Source organism: Marmota monax, unplaced genomic scaffold, assembly GCF_021218885.2.
Source record: "Marmota monax isolate L192 unplaced genomic scaffold, Marmota_monax_Labrador192_F-V1.1 WCK01_AAM20220418_F8-fsc00108, whole genome shotgun sequence".
Classification (NCBI taxonomy): Eukaryota; Metazoa; Chordata; class Mammalia; order Rodentia; family Sciuridae; genus Marmota; species Marmota monax.
The window spans coordinates 4,161,742-4,184,660 of record NW_026694593.1 but is presented as its reverse complement, the minus strand read 5'-3'; the positions used below and the strand labels follow the sequence as shown (position 1 = coordinate 4,184,660).

General features: G+C 37.6%; 1 long non-coding RNA gene and 1 other non-coding gene across 2 annotated transcripts in view; one reads left to right on the top strand and one right to left on the bottom strand.

Annotated features, from left to right (window-relative positions):
- Positions 1-13,525, top strand: part of LOC131423303 (uncharacterized) — an 85,080-nt gene extending 71,555 nt beyond the window's left edge. Inside the window, exons 4-5 of the long non-coding RNA XR_009224663.1 lie at positions 6,395-6,465; positions 11,476-13,525. This is a non-coding gene — a long non-coding RNA (uncharacterized LOC131423303). The remainder of the gene's footprint in view (positions 1-6,394; positions 6,466-11,475) is intronic.
- Positions 13,526-19,035: 5,510 nt separating this feature from the next.
- LOC124077561 (U6 spliceosomal RNA) lies at positions 19,036-19,142 on the bottom strand. Its single transcript, XR_006846648.1, has one exon. It is a non-coding gene; the product is annotated as a U6 spliceosomal RNA (small nuclear RNA).
- Between the last annotated feature and the right edge of the window lie 3,777 nt (positions 19,143-22,919).

The window sequence follows — 22,919 nt, the reverse complement described above, 5'->3', positions numbered from 1 at the left end:
GGGCTCGGTGTGTGTTCTGATAGGAGCAGGCTATTCGCCCCAGATCCACGTTAGCTCAGCAATGCCTAGTGATCTTGAGCAAACGGCATTTAGACAATTTAAGACTCCCTATGCCCGCGCAGCTGGAGAGGTCAGAGACTTGATACCTAGTGCCTGCCGCCATGTTGGATCTCTCTATCATTATCTTCTCTAACTCCATCCATTTACCTGCATATGCCATGATTTTATTCTCTTTTATCACTGAGTAATATTCCATTGTGTATATATGCCACATTTTTTTTATCCATTCATTTACTGAAGGGCATCTAGGTTGGTTCCTCAGTTTAGCTATTGTGAATTGTGCTGCTTTAAACATTGATGGAGCTGTGTCCCTGTTGTATTTTGTTTTTAAGTCCTTTGGGTGTAGACTGAGGAGAGGAATAACTGGGTCAAATGGTGGTTCCATTCCCAGTTTTCTAAGAAATCTCCATATTGCTTTCTGTATTGGCTGCACTAATTTGCAGTCTCACCAGCAATGTGTGAGTGTACCTTTCCCCCCACATCCTCACCAACACTTATTGTTGCTTGTATTCATAATAGCTGGCATTCTGACTGGAGAGAGATGAAATCTTAGAGGAGTTTTGATTTGCATTTCTCTAGTTGCTAATGATGATGAACATTTTTTCATGTTTGTTGACTGATTGTATATCCTCCTCTGAGAATTTTCTTTTCAGGTCCTTGGCCCATTTATTGATTCGGATATTTATTTATTTTTTTATATACCCTAGAGATTAATGCTCTATTGGATGTGTGAGGGGCAAAGATTTGCTCCCAAGATAGAGTTACAGTTGGGCCAATATTTGTGGTAGGCTCTCTATTCACCTCACAGATTGTTTCTTTTGCTGAGAATAAACTTTGTAGTTTGAGTCCATCCCATTTATTCTTGATTTTAATTCTTGTGCCACAGGAGTCTTATTAAGGAGGTTGGGGCCTAATCCCACATGTTGGAGATTAAAGCCTACTTTTTCTTCTGTTAGATGGAGAGTCTCTGGTTAAATTTCTAGGTCCTTGATCCATGTTGAGTTGAGTTTTGTGCATGGTGAGAGATAGGGGTTTAATTTCATTTTGTTGCATTTGGATTTCCAGTTTTCCCAGAAAGAGGCTATCTTTTCTCCAATGCATGTTTTTGGCACCTTTGTCTAATATAAGAAAACTGTAATTATGTGGGTTAGTCTCTGTGTCCTCTATTCTGAACCATTGGTCTATCAGTCTGTTTTGGTGCCAATACCATGCTGTTTTTGTTACTGTTGTTCTGTAGTATAGTTTAAGGTCTGGTATAGTGATGCCACCTGCTTCACTCTTCCTGCTAAGGATTACTTTAGCTATTCTGTGTCTCTTATTTTTTCCAGATGAATTTCATGATTGCTTTTTCTATTTCTAAGAGGAATGTCATTGGAATTTTGATTGGAATGCATTAAACCTGTATAGTGCTTTTGGAAATATGGTCATTTTGATAATATTAATTCTGCCTATCGAAGAGCAAGGTAGATCTTTCCATTTTCTAAGGTTTTCTTTGATTTCTTTCTTTAGGATTCTGTAATTTTAATTATATGGATCTTTCACTTCTTTCATTAATTTGATTCCCAAGTATTTTATTTTATTTTTTTGGAGGCTATTGAGAATGGGGTAATTTTCTTCATTTCCCTTTCTGAGGATTTTTCACTGATATGCAGAAATGCCTTTGACTTATGGGTGTTGATTTTATATCCTGCTACTTTGCTGAATTCATTTTCTAGTTCTAAGTTTTCTGGTGGAACTTTTAGGGTCTTCAGGTATAGAATCATCATCAGCAAGTGCCAATTTGAGTTCTTATTTTCCTATGTGTATCCCTTTAATTTCTTTCATCTGTGTAATTGCTGTGGCCAGTGTTTTGAGAACTATGTTAAATAGAAGGGGAGAAAGAGGGCATCCCTTTCTTGTTCCAGTTTTTAGAGGAAATGCCTTCAATTTTTCTCCATTTAGAATGATGTTAGCCTGGGGCTTAGCATAGATAGGCTTCATGATGTTGAGATATGTTCCTGTTATCCCAAGTTTTTCTAGTTTTTTGAACATAAAGGGGTGCTATATTTTGTCAGATGCTTTTTCTGCTTCTATTGAGATGATCATAGGGTTCTTATCTTTAAGTCTATTGATGTGATGAATTACATTTATCAATTTCCGTATGTTAAACCAACCTTGCATCCCTGGGATGAATTCCAGTTGATCGTGGTGCATGATCTTTTTGATATGTTTTTGTATTTGATTTGCCAGAATTTTATTGAGAATTTTTGCATCTATGTTCATTAGAGGTATTGGTCTGAAGTTTCTTTTTTTTTCTTTTTTCTTTTTTTGATGTGTTTTTGCCTGGTTTTGGAATCAGAGTGATATTGGACTCATAGAATGAGTTTGGAAGTGCTGCCCCTTTTTCTATTTCTTGAAATAAATTGAAGAATATTGGTATTATTTCTTCCTTAAAGGTCTTGTATAACTCAGCTGTGTTCCATTCAGACCTGGAGTTTTCTTGTTTGGTAGGCTTTTGATGGCGTCTTCTGTTTCATTGCTTGAAATTGATCTGTTTAAATTGTGTATATCTTCCTGATTCAATTTGGGCAAATTATATGACTCTAGAAATTTGTCCATGCCTTCGATACTTTCTATTTTATTGGAGACAGGTTTTCAAAATAATTTCTAATTATCTTCTGTATTTCTGTAGTGCCTGTTGTGATACTTCCTTTTTCATCACGTATGATAGTGATTTGAGTTTTCTCTCTTCTCTTCATTAGCATAGCAAAGGGTCTGTCAATTTTATTTATTTTTTCAAAGAACCACCTTTTTGTTTTGTCAATTTTTTCAGTTGTTTCTTTTGTTTCAGTTTCATTGATTTCAGCTCTGATTTTAATTATTTCCTGTCTTCTGCTGCTTTTGGTGTAGATTTGTTCTTTCTTTTTCTAGGGCTTTGAGATGTAATGTTAAGTCATTTATTTGTTGACCTTTTCTTCTTTTAAAGAATGAACTCCATGCAATGAACTTTCCTCTTGGAACTGCTTTCATAGTGTCGCAGAGATTTAGACACATTGTATCTATGTTCTCATTCACCTAAAAATTTTTAAATCTCTTCATTGATGTCTTCTTTAACCCATTGTTCATTCAGTAGCATATTATTTATTGATGGAGTGGATTTTATTTTTTACTTTATCATTGATTTCTAATTTTGTTCCACTATGATCTGGTAGAAAGGAGGGTAGTATATCTACTTTTTTATATTTGCTAAGAGTTGCTTTATGGCATAATGTATGGTCTGTTTTAGAGAAGGATCCATGTGCTGCTGAGAAAAAAGTGTATTCTCTCATTGAAAGATGAAATATTCTATGTATGTCAGTTAAGTCTAAGGTATTGATTGTATTATTGAGTTGTATAGTTTCTTTATTCAACTTTTGTTTGGAAGATCTATCTGGTGATGAAAGAGGTGTGTTAAAGTCACCCCAAATTATTGTGTTGTGGTCTATTTGACTCTTGAACTTGGGAAGAGTTTGTTTGATGAACGTAGATGCTCCATTGTTTGGGGCACATATATTTATAATTATTACGTCTTGTTGGTGTTGGTTGGACACTACAACAGTATGTAGTGTCCTTCTTTATCCTTTTTGATCGACTTTAATTTGAAGTCTGCTTTATTTGATATGAGGATGGAAACCCCTGATTGTTTCTGCAGTCCATGTGAGTGGTATGCTTTTTCCCAAGCCTTCACCTTCAGTTTGTGGATGTCTTTTTCTATGAGATGAGTCTGTTGGAGGCAGCATATTGTTGGGTCTTTTCTTTTCATCCAACCTGCTAGTCTATGTCTTTTGATTGGTGAGTTTAGGCCATTAACATTCAAGGTTATTATTGAGACATGATTTTTATTCCCAGCCATTGTTGTTTATTTTTGATATTTAACATGACTTGGTTTCTCCTCTGATTAGATTTTCCTTTAGTGTAATCCCTCCCTCTGCTGATTGTCATCATTGTTTTTCATTTCCTCTTGGAATATTTTGCTGAGGATATTCTGTAGTGCAAGCTTTCTAGTTGTAAATATTTTTAACTTTTGTTTATCATGGAAGGTTTTTATTTCATCATCAAGTCTAAAGCTTAGTTTTGCTGGATGTAAAATTCTTTGTTGGCATCCTTTTTTTTTTTTTTTTTTTTTTTTTCAGAGCTTGGTATATGTTATTCCACGATCTCCTGGCTTTGAAGGGTCTGGGTTGAAAAATCTGAGATATGAATTGATCTCCTCCATTATGTGAGATCCTCTCTCTTGTAGCTTTTAAGATTCTGTCCTTATTCTGTATGCTAGGCATTTTCATTATAATGTGCCCTAGTGTTGATCGGTTGTAATTTTGTACATTTGGTGTCTTGTAAGCCTCTTGTATTTGGTTTTCCAATTTGTTCTTCATGCTTGGGGAATTTTCTGATATTATCTCATTGAAGAGATTTTGCATTCCTTTGTTTTGCAACCCTGTGCCTTCTTCTATCCCAGTAACTCTTATATTTGGTCTTTTGATACTGTCCCATAATTCTTGGATATTCTGTTCATGGTTTCTAACTATCTTCATTGTGTGATCAACTTTATTTTCCAGGTTGTATACTTTGTCTTCATTATCTGATGTTCTTTCTTCCAAGTGATCTAGTCTGTTGGTTATGCTTTCTATTGAGTTTTTAAATTTGATTTATTGTATTCTTCATTTCAAGGATATCTGACTGTTTTTCTTTTTTCAGACTCTCTCTTGAAGTAATCTTTTGCTATCTGCATTTTCTCTCTTATCTCATTGTTGGAGTGATCAATTTTTGCCTGTATTTTCTCATTTAGTTCATTCTTTAATTCACAGATCATTTTAATTATGAACCTTCTGAACTCCTTCTCTGACATTTCATTAACTTTGCTGTCCATGGGTTCGGTTATTGTAGTGTCCTGGTTTGTTTGGGATACTTTCCTCTCGTTTTTTCATGTTGTCTGTGTGTCTTCTTTTCTTGCAGTATGGATCTGAGATATTACAGTTTCTTCCCTATATTCTTGTAGTACCCGTGCAGATTGTCTGTACCTCACCTTGATGTTGGGCTTCCAGACCCTGCTGGTGTCTGTCCCTCAGTGAATGCTACTGCATCCTGTATCTGGGTCCTGCCTGTAAGTTGGTGTGGGTGGATGGGCTTGACCTCCCCCAGTGGTCTCCTGGTTGGAAGGGGCAGTCCTGCGCCAGTCCCTAGGCTCTGGTGGGGGTCTGCCCCTCCAGGGGAGGGGTGGACTGAGCCTGCTGTGCACCTGGAACCCGCACAGGCCAGTGTGGGTAGATCTGGACCGCTGGGCTTGACCTCCCATGGTGGTCTGCTAGTCGGAAGGGGCGGTCTTACGCTCGGTTGATTTTCATTTCTGTACCTTCTTGGTGCTCTTGACTAATTTTAAGTTCCTCTGTCTGATGGTAGAGTGAAATGGGGGTTGATAGTGAAGAGGAAAGCTTCGGTATACTTTTGTCAATATGGGAGGGATCACTTATCATATGCCTGAAGGGCATAGGCAGGTAAATCATCTAAACAAGTATGGCATTTTCAGCATAGGGGAGACATTAAGCCTGATGGGTCTGGATGAAGTCTGGTATCTGTTCAGCCAATAGGTGGCAGTCTTACTTCAAGTATTGCTGATTATTTCTGAAGCAGATGGTAATCTTTGATGCCTTATGTTACAATTTTGAAGAAAAGTTAGTTCTTCATGTTTTTATATGGAATTATCATGCCATGTCACTTACATTCATTATATATCTTGGCTATGCTGAACTACTATTAGTTTCTTAAGCCCACATTCGTTTTTCTTATCTGTGGGATTTTATATAAGATATTTAATCTCTCTTGGGACACTCTTCTTTCCAAGTTTACCTGGCACATTCCCAGCCATTCATAAAAATTCAGTCTACATGCCTCCTAAATTCAGGTTTATTGGAGCCATTTCTTCCTCACCTTTAAACGAGGTCAGGTGGTTGCACTATATACTGCTGAGAGCCACAGCTGAGTCAGAATGGCCCCTGGCATTTTATCAGAAGTATGGTTGAGAGGTGAGCCATTAAGATGATGTTGGATTGAAACAGGTTGTGTATTCAATTGTATGTTAGACCTTTACTGTCCGGTAATAGGATGGCTCTTGCTGCCTCGGGTGCCCGCTACTTTGGAGTTACTATTGAGTTCTTGTGTGGTTCCGAGAGTGAGTGCGCGTGCAGCCCGGGGGGAGGGAGTTCCGGTTGGTGTGTGGTGTGTTCCTGGAGGAGCTGCGTGGGTGGCGTTTGGGAGAGTTCCCAGGGAGTGTGCGTGGAATGCTGTGGGAGTTCGGAAATAAAGTTTGTTCCTTCTTCAGTGGCTCATGATTTGTGCCCAGCCAGACTGCAGCATTTGGTGGCCCGTGGGGGGAATGCCTGAAGCTCAGAGGTAAGTGAAATTGCTCGCCCCTGAGGGAAGGCGAGAGAATGGGTGACCATTTCAAAAAACAATGTGTTCTTGTTTTGATTTGTTTTGTTTTTGTTTCAAGCTGCCTATCCCTAGAACCTTCTCAGGCAAACTGGGAAAAATGGTTGGCTCAAGGTTTGAAGTTGTTCGCCCCTGAGGAAGAGATAGAAATAGACCACAAATGCACATGCCAAGAAAATAGGAAAATTGATACAACGATTTTTTGTTCCATTCTGTTTCGGTTTTGTTTTGTGTTATAGTAGATCAGAAATTAGTAAAAAACAAACTGAAAGAGTGTTAAGTAAATTGTTAGAGATTCAGATTATGGTAGAAGACATTTTAGATCAAGCAAAAGAGAAGGTCTCTTGAGCTAATCAGAGGAAGAAAATTTAAAGAAAAATTTAAATTTTTTCGATCAGGAAAGAAGTTACAACAGGAGGCTGCTACTAACACCTTTCTATCACCAGAGGGCGTAAGTGTCCAACCAACAGCTCCACCCATGGGGCCTCCAACCCCCATAGTTGATAGATGGGATCCTAAGACAGGACCTCAAAGATTGGCATGCCCTGTACTTGAGCAGGCAGGAGGGCAGCGAATTCACCATGCTTTAGATTTCAAAACAGTGAAGCAGTTAAAGGAGGCTGTAACAACCTATGGTCCCCAAGCACCCTTCACTGTAAGCATGGTCGAATCCATTACCAACTTGGACATGACGCCAGCAGATTGGGCTAGTATGTGTAAAGCTGTGCTAAATGGAGGGCAATATTTGTTATGGAAGGTTGCCAATGAGTAATTTTGCATGGAGACGGCTAGGCGATATGCAGCAGCCGGTTATCCTCAGAGAAATCTAGATATGTTGTTAGGAAAAGGACCTTATGAGGGTCAGCTGCAACAAATTGCATATGATCCTGCCATATACTCGCAAATTGCTGCAGATGCATTTAGGGAATGGAAGACTTTACAAGGACATGGAGATTTACAAGGTCAATTATCTAAGGTAATACAAGGAGCTAATGAACCTTACGCTGAATTTGTAGATAGGCTTATTCAAATAGCTACCAGAGTTTTTGGGGTTACAGAGCAAGCAATGCCATTAATTAAACAGCTAGCCTATGACCAAGCAAACAAAGGGTGCAGGGAGGTCATTAGACCATGGAAACATGAAGATTTAAACACATATATTAAATTATGTAGAGACATTAATGAACAAGGGCAAGTCTTGGCAGCTTCAATACAACGGGCTTTAGATGCCAGGCCGAAAACATGCTACAATTGTGAACAAACAGGACATTTTAAAAGGAGTTGCCCCATAGGAGGAGGGTTTAACAAAGCTAGGTATCAAAGGGGTAGCATACCAGGTATTTGCCCACGATGCCATAGAGGGACACAATGGGCTAATGAATGCCATTCCCAAACCACCACAGAGGGTACTCCATTATCAAAAAACGGACAAGGACCAGGTATTTACCCACGATATTGTGGAGAAAGGCATCAGGCTCCAATGCCAAAAAACGGACAAGGGGGCCCAATGCTCCGGGGCCCACGACCACAAATATACGTGGCACTGGTGGAACCCAGCAACACCATGGAGGAACCTAGCAACACCATCAGGGTAGTGCCCAGAACACATTATCCATCAGATCTCTCATCAGACGAACCAGAGGGAGCGCAGGGTTGGACATCTGCGCCTCCGCTAGAGCAATACTAACTCCAGAGATGGGAGTTCATATGATTCCCACAGGAGTAAAAGGACCTTTTCCCAAAGGAATAGTAGGCTTATTGTTAGGATGCAGTTCTTCTACTCTCAAAGGACTTATGATTAGTCCTGGGGTAATTGATCCCGATTATGAAAGTGAAATAAAAATTATAGCCAGTTCTCCAAGGGGTATGTCAGTAATTTCACCAGGAGATAGAATAGCACAGTTATTAATAATACCCAGCCTGCATGATAAATTTTCCAGTAGTACTATAGAAAGACGTTCCAGGGGATTAGGCTCCACAGGTGTAGATTGGGCTATGCTGTCTTTACATTTAGATTCTCGCCCAATGCTAAAACTAAATATTCAAGGATATGAATTTAATGGGCTACTGGACACTGGTGCAGACCTTAGCGTCATCTCTTGTCAAGAATGGCTGAAACATTGGCCATTACAACAGTCCACTCAAATGCTTCGAGGCCTAGGAGTGGCAACTAATCCCCATAGAAGTGCAATGGTATTAGATTGGAAGGATCCTGAAGGTTGTGAAGGAACTATACAGCCATATATATTGGATCACCTTCCTATAAATTTATGGGGACGAGATGTCCTAGATCAATTAGGTTTGACATTAACAAATAACATCAATCCAAATGCACCCACTATTAGGGCTAGACAAGGTTTTAGGAAAGAAAGGATTAGGAGAACAAGAACAAGGTATAGCAGCACCAATTCAAAAGATCAAGGAATAAATAGACATGGATTGGGTTTTCAGAAGGGGTCACTGAGACAATAAAAATTACTTGGAAATCAGATAGACCAGTATGGGTTCCTCAGTGGCCCCTGACTAAAGAAAAGATACAAGTAGCCCATGACCTGGTCAAGCAACAGTTAGCGGAGGGACGTATACAACCTTCCATATCTCCCCATAATATTTCCTTTTTTGTCATTAAAAAGAAATCTGGTAAATGGAGATAATTGCAAGATTTAAGAGCCATTAATAATGAGATGATTATTGTGGGACCTGCTCAATTGAGGATTCCCCAATTGTCTGCTTTGCCAAAAACCTGGTATGTTTTAGCTATAGATATTAAAGATTGTTTTTTTTTTTTTTCAATTCCAATTCATCCTGAGGATAGTCCACATTTTGCGTTTACTATCCCTGCACTGAATCATGAAGGTCCTGATCAGAGATATGAATGGAAAGTACTCTCTCAAGGGATGGCTAATAGCCCAACTATGTGTCAAATTTATGTTAACAAAGCAATCCAGCCATTTAGAAATCAAAATCCTCAACTACAAATATTTCACTGTATGGATGATGTATTGTTAGCACACAAAGATAAAAACACATTGCTAGAATGTTATGCCACACTTACAAACATTAAAAATTATAATCTAGAGATAGCAATAGATAAAATACAATTAAATCTTCCAATTAATTATTTAGGAGTTCTATTATCCTCAACCATGGTCCGTCCACCAAAAATTCAAATACGAGTAGATCAACTCAAATCACTTAACGACTTTCAAAAGTTATTAGGAGACATAAATTGGATAAGGCCTTATCTAGGCATACCAACAGGAGAGTTGGGACCTTTATTTGATATCCTAAAAGGTCCATCAGGTCCAAATTCACCCCGCATGTTAACTCTTGAAGTAAGAAAGGCATTAAAAATCATTGAAACATATATGCAAAATATGCATTTGGATAGAATTGTTATAAGTTGTGTTTATTATTTATTGTAATACCAACAAAAATATTCCTACAGGAGTATTTTGTCAAGAAGGTCCATTATTATGGATACATTTATCTTATTCTCCTAACACTATTCTTACAAGGTATCCTGAGGCTGTAGGACAATTAATACTATTAATACAAAGGGAGTGTTTAGAATTTCTCCAAATTATCTCCAAATAATATTAATACAATTAATACAAAGGGAGTGTTTAGAATTTCTCCCAATAAAATTATTACTCCATATACTATGGATCAAATTGCTGAGTTAGCTAATGAGTTAAATACTTGGGCAATAATCATGTGTAAATCTAATGTTTCATTTGATAATCACTTACCATCTAATCCATAATTGTCTTTTTGGTCTTCGCATCCTGTAGTTTTTCCAAAAATGACAAGAAAAACACCTATCATGAATGCTCCAAATATATTCACTGATGGGTCAAATAATGGTATATGAGCAGTAGTTACCCTGATCAAACTTTTACATTTTTAGTACCCAAACAATCAGCTCAAAAGGTAGAGCTTAATGCAGTATTACAACCTTTTGTGATGTTTAAAGATTCTCTATTTAATTTATTTTCTGATAGTCAGTATATAGTTAATGCTGTAGTATTCCTTGAAGATGCTGGTAGGATTTCTCCTTCCTCTACTGTTTTCTCTTTGTTTTCCACTATACAAAGTCTAATCTGGGACAGAAAAGATCCATTCTTTATAGGACATATCAGAGCACATACAGGATTGCCTGGAGCCCTTAGTTTGGGCAATGATTTAGCAGATAAATCTACACATGACATACATATTTTCTCCACAATAGAAGAAGCTATAAATTTTCATAAAAGGTTCCATGTCAATGCTAATACTTTACAAAAGCGTTTTAAAATAACTAAGGAACAAGCCAGACATATAATAAAACAATGTCAAAATTGTGTGACCTTTTTACCACAAGTTAATCTTGGAGTCAATCCTAGAGGACTGATACCTAACCATATTTGGCAGATGGACGTCACACACTTGCCAGAATTTGGAAAATTAAAATATTTGCATGTTACAGTTGATACTAATTCCGGATTTTTGACGGACTCCCTTCATGCCGGAGAAAAAACTAAAGATATTATAGCTCATTGCTTACAAAATTTTGCCACTGTGGGCGTTCCAAAACAGTTAAAAACAGATAATGACCCTGGCTATACCTCTACCTCTTTTAAAAAATTTTGCTCATCATTTGGCATTACTCATATAACAGGAATTCCATACAATCCTCAGGGACAAGGCATAGTTGAAAGAGCTCATCAAACTATTAAAATGTACTTATTAAAGCAAAAAGAGGGAATTGGAAAGGGGTATATATCCCCCAAAGATAAACTTAAAATAACCCTTTTTACTCTAAACTTTTAAAATTTGGATTCATCAGGGCTTAGTGCTATGGAAAGGCATATGTGTCCAAAAAATGTACATAAGCCTAAGGTACTTTGGAAGGATATTCTAACAGGACAATGGAAAGGTCCTGACCCAGTGATTGTCTGGAGTCGGGGTTCTGTTTGTGTGTTTCCACAGGGAGAACAGCAGCCGATTTGGATTCCAGAGAGATTAACCAAAGTGATTTCTACAGACCAAAAAGAAGGTGATATTGCTCAAATCCATAACAGCTGATATCCAGAGCTCCAGCTTGGCTATTCTTACATCTGTGACAGTGACTCTCCCACACCTGGAGGCTAATGAATAATGATCACCATTAAGTCCTATTTCAAATGTAAAAAACCTTGAGGCTTGCTTGTGGGAATACCTTCAGACCTATATGCAAGTTACAGGAAGAAGGATGGGATATCAAAAAAAGAGTCAAACCCAGGTGGTAACCAGGATGCTTTTTTCAATATCTATTTTATTATTGCCTTTTCCCACATCATAAAGTTCTATTTTATTTTTTGAGCTCATACAGACCTAGGTTAATGTTTTGCTGATCAGTTCTATTTTTTGACTGTGGAGTTTTTAAACATTGCAATGGAGATTTCACCTGTGTAAAGCTACAAAGCCTTTACTATTGTCTCATGTGTTGTATGTTCTGTGTGCACACTTCTGTTTTGTGTTGTATGTCTGTATGTGCGTATGTCATATATCATATATGAGGAGTGCTCATGAAAAAATGGATCCAAATATTTTTTTTTATTCACGTGATATAAATGGTTTAATTTAAATTAGGTAAACAGCTGTTGAGGATTGTTTTTAAAGGTAGTTAACAGATCTGTTTGTTTACTTTCATCTTTCCTTTTCATTATATCTAATAATTCTGTTCAGGATGATGTAAATTGTTCAGAAAATTGTTTTCTTAGTGCCTGCTGGAATGTTACATAATTTCTTTTTAGCCATCATTGCCAGAATTCCTATCTTAATCCCAGTGCCAGTGAAGACAAAGATAAAACCAAACTACAGCTTCTTCGATAGCTGTCACAGTAAACTGTAGAAACTGATGCATCAATGAATAATAACTCAACAAGTGATGCTCAATCAAGGAGTCTATTTGGGAGGAAATGGACACATTGCTGGATTCCTCTGCTTTGAACTGCTTGCAGAACTTGCCTGGACTATGTATCACTTGTATGCATTGTGAACTATCTGTTGGTGCAGCGAATTGTGGTAGTGCTGGGGTATCTTTGCTGATGGTGTCATCAGTGGTACAATTTTTCCAAAAAGAGCCGTCATTTGGCTTGGTGTCGTGGCATTTTGTATCCCCCCCCCCCCACTGGCACCAAGGCCAAATTTGGGGGCCAACAGAGGTGAAGCAAAGAACCTCACCCCCCCACTGGTATTTGGGGGCCAATAGAGATGAGGCAAAGAACCTCACCCCCCCACTGGCACCAAGGCCAAATTTGGGGGCCAACAGAGTTGAGGCAAAGAACCTCACCCCCCCCACTGGCACCAAGGCCAAATTTGGGGGCCAACAGAGATGAGGCAAAGAACCTCACCCCCCACTGGCACCAAGGCCAAATTTGGGGGCCAATAGAGGTGAGGCAAAGAACCTCACCCCCCCACTGGTGCAAAGGCCTATCCACAAGTATGGCTGTATGCTGGACCGGTAGTCAATGACGGGTAAGATCCAATTGCAATGGTACCAACCTAAGATAGGAGGCTGACGCCTTGAGGTCAGCTCATCCGATAACGGGTAAGGACCATATGTAGTATTGGACAACCTAAAACAGGCACGGTCCCTAAGCCACTTGCTTGGTGTTTAATTAAACAGAATGGGGGAGATGCTGAGAGCCACAGCCGAGTCGGAATGGCCCCTTGCATTTTACCAGAAGTATGGTTGAGAGGCGAGCCATTAAGGTGATGTTGGATTGAAACAGGTTGTATAAAATTCAATTGTATATTAGACCTTTACTGTCCGGTAATAGGATGGCTCTTGCTGCCTCAGGCGCCCACTACTTTGGAGTTCCTGTTGAGTTCTCATGGGGTTCCGAGAGTGAGTGCGCGCGTAGCCTGGGGGAGTGAGTTCCAGTTGGTGTGTGGTGTGTTCCTGGAGGAGCCGCGTGGGTGGCATTTGGGAGAGTTCCCGGGGAGTGTGCATGGAATGCTGTGGGAGTTCGGAATAAAGTTTGTTTCTGCTTGAGTGGCTCGTGATTTGTGTCCAGCCAGACTGCGGCAATATAATATCATTGCACCTTATTATCCTTTTTTTAAAATAAAAATGTATTTGCCATATGGTTGTGTCTTTCCTCTGTAGTCAGTGAGCCCCTGAAGGGCAGATCTGTCTCCCCATCATTGTAATTTCAACATCTAATAGAGAGTCTGACAATTAGATCGTTAATACTTTCCTTCTAATGAAAGAATATAGCAATGCTGTATCTAGGATGAAGCAACAAACACATTATCTAAATGCTGATTATTCTAATCCTTATTTTCATCTTTCTCTTTGAATGAGATATATGGAAACAGTCTGGACACATAGCTAGAGTTCAGTCATCTACTGCTATGTCTTGGCCATCCTTTCCTCACATACTAGGTTGGGAAAGATGCTGAGAAGAGTAGAACAATCACGAATTCACATTGCCATCAGTTATCACTGCTTTCTGAAAGGGAAGAGAAATGATAACTGATGGCAATATGGTTTAGCAAAAAGCTAGGGACTATTTTGCTCATTTTCATGTGAAACTAAAAATGCACATTATTTGTTAAATTATAAACCACAGTCTTATTGACAATATCTGAGTTACTTTAGTAATAGTGTAGGATATGACTATGATTTATTTTTTTCCTCATGTCTCCTATTCCCTTGAACATCTTTACAGTAAGTTGTCACCTTGATCATGTGACTTTTGAGGCAACATGCCCCTTATTTAGACCCTGAAATTGCCCTATTAGGCAATGATTAATGTTTTTATACTTTTTTAAAATTCTAATTTGTTTTATATGATAGCAGAATGCATTACAATTCATATTACACATATAGAGCACAATTTTTCATATCTCTTGTTGTATACAAAGTACATTCACACCATTTGTGTCTTCATACATATACTTAGGGTAATGATGACCATCTCATTCGACCGTCTTTCTTACCCCCATGCCCCCTCCCTTCTACTCTCACCCCTTTACTCATCTAAAGTTCATCTAATCCTCCTATGCTCCCCCTCCCAACCCCACTATGAATCAGCCTCCTTATATCAGAGAAAACATTCGGCATTTGGTTTTGGGGGATTGGCTAACTTCACTTGGAATTATATTATCCAACTCCATCCATTTACTTGCAAATGCCATGATTTTATTTTATTGCTGAGTAATAATATTCTGTTGTGTATATATACCACAATTTCTTTATCCATTCATCTACTGAAGGGCATCTAGGTTGGTTCCACAGTTTATTTATTGTGATTTGTGCAGCTTTAAACATTGATGGGGCTGTGTCCTGCAGGGTTTCTGTTCGTGACTAAAAGGCTCAGGGGTCACTCCAGTTAAATTGGGCTAATTGGGCTGCACAAAATAATCACATAAGAGACACAATTCCTTTTTCTTTGGGGTCGCTGTGACGGCTCCTCTGACCTTAAGGGTCTGCAGGAAGAGAGAGAGTGATAGCACATACTGACCCCTTTTATTGAGGAGAAGCTATTCAAATGAGGGAAGGGGTCAGGTTTCAGGGGGCTGAGTCTATCTTCATTATGTCCACTGTCAGCAGGTTGACTGACACCTGGGTAGGCCACACCCAAGGGTACAGTAAGAGAAGGGGACACATACAAGGCACTTCCTGGAAGACTCCATCCTAAACAGGGCAAGGGGTATATTACAAAGGAACAGGTGAGCGAAGTTCCACTCATGGGGCTGTAGCAAGACACACCTATGCACTAAACACTGACGCTTGAACCAAGAAGGGTGGGGAAAGCTCTTCCACATTTCTGTGACTGAGAGCCTCAGCACCTAGCCAGGGAGTGTGACTCTATCATGGGCAAGGTTGGTATCCCCAGTCCCTATAGTATGCTGTTTTTAAGTCCTTTGGGTATAGACCGAGGAGTGGGGTAGCTAGGTCCAAAGGTGGTTCCATTCCCAATTTCCCAAGGAATCTCCATAGTGCTTTCCATATTGACTGCAGCATTTTACAGTCTCACCAGCAGTGTATGAGTGTGCTTTTTTCCCCACATCCTCACCAACACTTATTGTTTGTCTTCATAATAGTTGCCATTCTGACTGGAGTGAGATGAAATCTTAGAGGAGTTTTGATTTGCATTTCTCTAATTGCTAGAGATGTTGAACTTTTTTTTTTCATATATTTGTTGATTGATTGTATATATTCTTCTGAGAATTGTCTGTTCAGGTCCTTGGCCCATTTATTAATTGGGTTATTTGTTTTTTTTTTTTTTGATGTCTAGCTTTTTAAGTTCTTTATATACCCTAGAGATTAGTGCTCTGTCTGATATACAAGTATTAAAAATTTGCTCCCAAGCTGTAGGGTCTCTGTTTACCTCACTGTTTCTTTTGCTGAGAAGAAGCTTTTTTTGGTTTGAATCTATCCCATTTATTAATTCTTGATTTTAATTTTTATGCTATAAGAGTCTTATTAAGGAAGTAGGGGCCTAATTCAATATGATGAGGCCCAATATGATGGAGATTTTGGCCTACTTTTTCTTTTATTAGATGCAGGTCTCTGGTTTAATTCCTAGGTCCTTGATCCACTTCGAGTTGAGTTTTGTGCATGGTGAGAGATAGGAGTTTAATTTCATTTTGTTGCATATGAATTTCCAGTTTTCCCAGCACCATTTGTTGAAGAGGCTAGCTTTTCTCCAATTCATGTTTTTGGCACCTTTATCTAATACAAGATAACTGTAGTTTTGTGGGTTAGTCTCTGTATCCTCTATTCTGTACCATTGGTCTTCCAGTCTGTTTTGGTGCTATTACCATGCTGTTTTTGTTACTGTTCTGTAGTATAGTTTAAGGTCTGGTATAGTGATACCACCTGCTTCACTCTTCCTGCTAAGGATTACTTTAGCTATTGTGTGTCTCTTATTTTTTCCAGATGAATTTTATGATTGCTTTTTCTATTTCTATGAGGAATGTCATTGGGATTTTGATTGGAATGCGTTAAACCTGTATAATGCTCTTGGTAGCTTGGTCATTATGACAATATTAATTCTACCTATCCAAGAAGAAGGGAGATCTTTCCATCTTCTAAGGTCATCTTTAATTTCTTTAGCATTCTGTGGTTTTCATTGTAGAGGTCTTTCACCTCTTTCGTTAGATTGATTCTCAAGAATTTTATTTTATTTTTTTGATGCCACTGTATATGGGGTAGTTTTCCTAGTTTCTCTTTCAGAGGACTTGTCACTGATATACAGAAATGCCTTTGATGCATGGGTATTGATTTTGTATCCTGCTACTTTACTGAATTCATTTACTTAGTTTTAGAAGTTTTCTGAGGAATTTTTGGGGTCTTCCAAATATAAAATGATATCGTTGGCAAATAGTGCTAATTTGAGTTCTTCTTTTCGTACCCATATCCCTTTAATTTCTTTTGTCTGTCTAATTGCTCTGGCTATAGTTTCAAGAACTATGTTACATAGAAGTCATGAAAAAAGGGCATCTATCCCTGTCTTGTTCCAGTTTTTAGAGGGAATGCTTTCAATTCTTCTCTATTTATAATGATGTTGGGCTGGGGCTTAGCATAGATAGCTTTTACAATGTTGAGATATGTTCCTGTTATCCCAAGTTTTTCTAGTGTTTTGAACATAAAGGGGTGCTATATTTTGTCAAATGATTTCTTCTGCTTCTATTGAGATGATCATAGGGTTCTTATCTTTAAGTCTATTGATGTGATGAATTACATTTATCAATTTCTGTATGTTGAACCAACTTTGCATCCCTGGGATGAATCCCAGTTGATCGTGGTGCATGATCTTTTTGATATGTTTTTGTATTTGATTTGCCAGAATTTTATTGAGAATTTTTGCATCTATGTTCATTAGAGGTATTGGTCTGAAGTTTCTTTTTCTTTTTTTCTGATGTGTTTTTGCCTGGTTTGGGAATCAGAGTGATATTGGCCTCATAGAATGAGTTTGGAAGTGTTGCCCCTTTTTCTATTTCTTGAAATAAATTGAAGAATATTGGTATTAATTCTTCCTCAAAGGTCTTGTAGAAATCAGCTGTGTTCCATTCAGACCTGGAGTTTTCTTGGTTGGTAGGCTTCTGATGGCGTCTTCTATTTCATTGCTTGAAATTGATCTGTTTAAATCCTGATTCAACTTGGGTAAATTATATGACGTTAGAAATTTGTCCATGCCTTCGATACTTTCTATTTTATTGGAGTACAGGTTTTCAAAATAATTTCTAATTATCCTCTGTATTTCTGTAGTGTCTGTTGTGATAGTTCCTTTTTCATCATGTATGTTAGTGATTTGAGTTTCCTCTCTTCATTAGCATGGCTAAGGGTTTGCCAATTTTATTTATTTTTTCAAAGAACCAACTTTTTGTTTTGTCAATTTTTTCAGTTGTTTCTTTTGTTTCAATTTCATTGATTTCAGCACTGATTTTAATTATTTCCTGTCTTCTGCTGCTTTTGGTGTAGATTTGTTCTTTCTTTTTCTAGGGCTTTGAGATGTAATGTTAAGTCATTTATTTGTTGACTTTTTCTTCTTTTAAGGAATGAACTCCATGCAATGAACTTTCCTCTTAGTACTGCCTTCGTAATGTTCTAGAGATTTTGATGCATTGTATCTGTGTTCTCATTCACCTCTCAGAATTTTTTAATCTGCTCCTTGATGTCTTTTGCAACTAGTGGTATATTATTTAGTCATCAGGTGTTGGAGTAGCTTTTATTTTTTATTTTATCATTGATTTCTAATTTCGTTCCATTATGATCTGATAGAATGCAGGGTGGTATCTCTACTTTTTTATATTTGCTAAGAATTGCTTTGTGGCATAATGTATGGTCAATTTTAGAGAAGGATCCATCTGCTGCTGAAAAGAAAGTGTATTCATTCATTAATGGATGAAATATTCTGTATATGTCAGTTAAGTCTAAGTTATTAATTGTATTATTGAATTCTGTAGTTTCTTTGTTCAACTTTTTTTTGGACGACATTTCCAGTAGTGAAAGAGGTGTGGTAAAGTCACCCAGAATTATTGTGTTATGGTGTATTTGACTCTTGATCTTGAGAAGAGTTTGTTTGATGGATGTAGATGCTCCATTGGTTGGGGCATATATATTTATATTTGTTATGTCTTGCTGATGAATGGTTCCCTTAAGCAGTATGAAATATCTTTCTTTATCCCTTTTGATTGACTTTGGCTTGAAGTCTACTTTATTTGATACGGGGATGGATACCCCTGCTTGCTTCCATAGTTCATGTGAGCGGTGTGATTTTTCCCAACCTTTCACCTTCAGTATGTGGATATCTTTTTCTATGAGATGAGTCTCTTGGAGGCAGCATATTGTTGGGTCTTTTTTTTTTTTAATCCAATCTGCCAGTCTATGTCTTTTGATTGTTGAGTTTAGGCATTGTTTCGTTTAACATTGATTGATTGTTTAGTTTAACATTCAGGGTTATTATTGAGACATTATTTGTATTCCCAGCCATTGTTGTTTATTTTTGGTATTTAACTTGATTTGGTTTCTCCTTTGATTAGTTTTTCCTTAAACTTATGGAACTCTTCATGAATTTGCGTGTCATCCTTGCACAGGGGCCATGATAATATTCTCTATATCATTCTAATTTTATTATATGTGCTCTGGAAGGGAGCACTATTATATTTATACTTTTACACATTATTTAGAAACTGTTTCATTTTTCTGGAATCAAATGTGCCGGGGAATCAAAAGGAAAATCCCAGCTTAGATTAAAACAAACTTTCACTTTGAGAATTTTGAAGTTCAATATAAAGTCAAACTCATAGAAGCAGAGAGTAGAATGGTGGTTTCAGGGACTAAAGGCATGGGAGAAAAGGAGAAATATTGAGAAAAGGTACAAACCTTAATTTTCAAGATGAATAATTATTGGAGACTTAATATACATACAATCTGTTGACTGTAGCTAATAATTATATATTGAAATTTGCTAAGAAAGTAGATCTTGTAGTCTCACCATATACACACCCACAGAAGTTAACTATGAAAGGTAATGGATATGTTAATTAGCTAGATTGTGGCAATCATTTCACAATGTATATATATATCTAAACACACAATTTTTGTTTGTCAATTATTCCTTAATAAAGTGAGGGAGGCAAAAATTAAGCGTCTTTACTGTGGCTTCTTACATGCCCCCTTCTCTACTTAATTTTCAGAAGTTATCTCCTGCAGACTGTTACCTCCAGAATCCCCACAACCAAGGATGCTAGAAATGGAGAAAACTAAAGGATTTGGTTAGAAAGCAGTTTTTGGCTTCCTCACAGAAATAATCTGTATTTATTGTGTCCAATTTCTCAAAAATCAGTTACCCTTAAGTTTTCTAACAGTTTGTTTATATAACTCTCTCTCCACAGAAATGGCTCTTTCCAGGATCACAAATGTCAAGATATTAAAGACCATATTTCTTTTTGGGGTACTAGGGATTGAACTCTGGGACACTTGACTACTGAACCATATTCTCAGCCCTATTTTGCATTTTATTTAGGGACAGATTCCCACAAAGTTGCTTAAATTTCTTGCTTTTGATGAGGTTGGCTTGAACTCGTGATCCTCCTGCCTCAGCCTCTCGAGCCTCTGGGATTATAGGCATGCACCTTTGTGCTAAGACCATATTTCATTTCTGACTTTACTTGACTATTCTTGGCATACTTAAACTTTGAAAACACTCCTTTTTAGTGATGAGAGCATGGGATTGGAAGTCAGAACCAGGCTGAAAATCTTCTTTCTATCACATATTTGTTATTTGACTGTGGGAAGAACTTTGGTGGATTTTTCTCAATATTCTATCTTTGGCTCTCACTCTTTACTTTCTCATTTCAGTCATGCCTATAGCTTCATCCATATTGGCAAACATTTATTGAGTGTTTAACATGTGCCAGACCCCGTATTAAGTGCTTTTCATGTATCAACTCAATCTTTGTAATGATGCCAAGGTAGGTACTGTTATTACATGGAATTTTTCAGAAGAGGAAACCAAGAAATAGAAATCTGCAGTAAGTTTTCCAAGATCCACACAGTTAATTGCTAGGGTTGAGATTTTGCCTAGATAGCATCTAAGTTCAAAGCCCATACTTTCAACCAGTTCAGTAAGCTACACATATGCTGAAGACTCACATTCTCCTTTTTGAAATATAGATATAAGCATCTAGAAAAATCCTCAATGCTTTTCTCTTTTTTACTCTCCAGATTCAATTAATGATCAAATTTAGTTGACCTCATTTTTCAAACATCATACTACCACTGACTCGATTCAGAGTCATTTTATCTTTACCTTGGACCATTGCCTTGTTACAGGCAGACCTCCCTATCTTTTATCTTTTCTAGACCATCCCAGATCCTTAATGTATACATTTGATTAGAGTGTTCCTTTGTTCATAAGTCTTCAGTAGCTTGTCTATTAGATAGAATACAGACTCAACCATTTGTAGTGAGAACCATAGAACAGTGTTATACTATCTGTGGTGAAAGATCAGGGTTAATATTCTAATTGATACTTCATAAAATTTTAAAAATGGTCACACCCTCAAATGTGCCAATGCCAAATTGTTATAAAATATTTCTAAATCCTTATCCTTGATTTTGTGCTTATCTTGCTGTGTACCACTAATAAGGTTTGCAGACCAGCAGTGCAGTTTTCTGTGGACTGCACTTATAGGAACCCTCTCACAGGACACTGCAAATGAGCAGTCAACAACTGATTATGAGTGTTAAGTTTGTGCTGGTCTTTGTCTTCTTCCAGTTCTTCTGCTGTGAGTGACTTTACCCAGTGGATAAGGTTGTCACGGATTGATGTGCATTGAGAAAATATTTGTGTAGAGAAAAGAGAGACGTAAGACATAATTGGTCCCTTGAGATTATTTCAGTGAAAGAAAAACTTATTTAGTTATATTGCATGGAAATTCATAATTTACTGAGAGAGTTGGTCAACTGAGTAAAGAATAAAGACAAAAAGAAATTTTATAAGGGAAGAGAACAGAGAAAATTCATGTTTCCAGTGAATCTTGTTTCAATTTATTGGGTAAACTGATTTTCTGTCAGATAACAAAAGGGAATTTCAAGTAAGTCTGTCCTTAGTGGGTAGGGGGATGTGAAAGAAGACAATTTCAGTTGTATATGTTTTCATCATGGAGAAGTTTTGCTCTCATAGGGGACACATATCTGTCTCTCTTGTAATGCCTGTTAGTGTCCATAAATATCTCCCAAGTTTAGGAGGGCCAGGTCTGCACTGTTTCCTCAGTACAGTTTTTGTATTTTTCAGTCAGTTAGGCCAGACTCTAGAGTGGGGCTACAGGAGAGAGCTGAATAAACTGAGACTAGGGCACCCGTGTCTGTTAAAGCTCTGGGAGGCCTGCAGGTCGGGTACTTCATGAAATTTGTTGCTTTGTAAGGATACATGGGGTTTGTACTTCAAGCATGGAAACACTGGTAGGAGAGAAGTACTACCTTTAAGTGGCTTGTGGGGAGCAAACATAGACATTTTATTATTTGAGGCTAATTTAAAAATGAGCCTGTTCCTTTTTCATTCAGTCCCTGTCCCCTTTTGAGATCATTTAAATACTGACAATTTTAATTCAGTTTAATTTATTAAAATAAAAGTTCAAGAAAGGAAACTTTTATAAATTCTATTATAAAATTGTCAATCTTGAACTTGAAGATTTGAAATCTAATTAATATTTTGGTGTGCGTTATTTGTGTGATAGACTCATCGGCAAAATGAGAACACTGGCCTACATACCACCACCAGTTGGATATTATGGGAAGTAAACATTGGTAGGGGTCTCACAGAAGGATTTTCCTTCTAGTAGAAGAAAATTGTTGACATTTGTACTATTTTTTCCTCCCTGCCCTTTCTTTTTCTAATTGCCTAAATCATAAAAGTTCATCTGTTGTCCTTTCAGGAAAGGAAGGCATTTTCTTTCTTTTTACTTATTTATTTAAAAATATTTTTTAGTTGTAGATGGACAAAATATCTTTATTTATTTCTATGTGGTGCTGAGGATTGAACCTAGTGCCTCACACGAGCGAGGCAGATGCTCTACCACTGAGCTATTGCCCAAGCCCAGAGGCATTTTTTAAATTGCTTTTGTGTTAAGACACTTCAGCTAAGTTCTTTACTTTCATTAGACTCCCTTGAAAGCATTTGCCAGCATCTTTGGCAGAAGGACCCACAGTCAATAATTCTTGCTTTGATGTGGCTGTTAAACACTTGGATTAGTGATTTCATATTAATGGTAGAAATATTTATGATTCAACAAAGTGTTTTAACTTTGAAAAGGTGATAATGTGGGACAATGATTATATTGGGGAACACATATGATTTTATTAAATTCCTTCTTATTTACCACTTTTGCATAGTATATGTTGCTATATGTTCAGATTTCCTATGGTATAC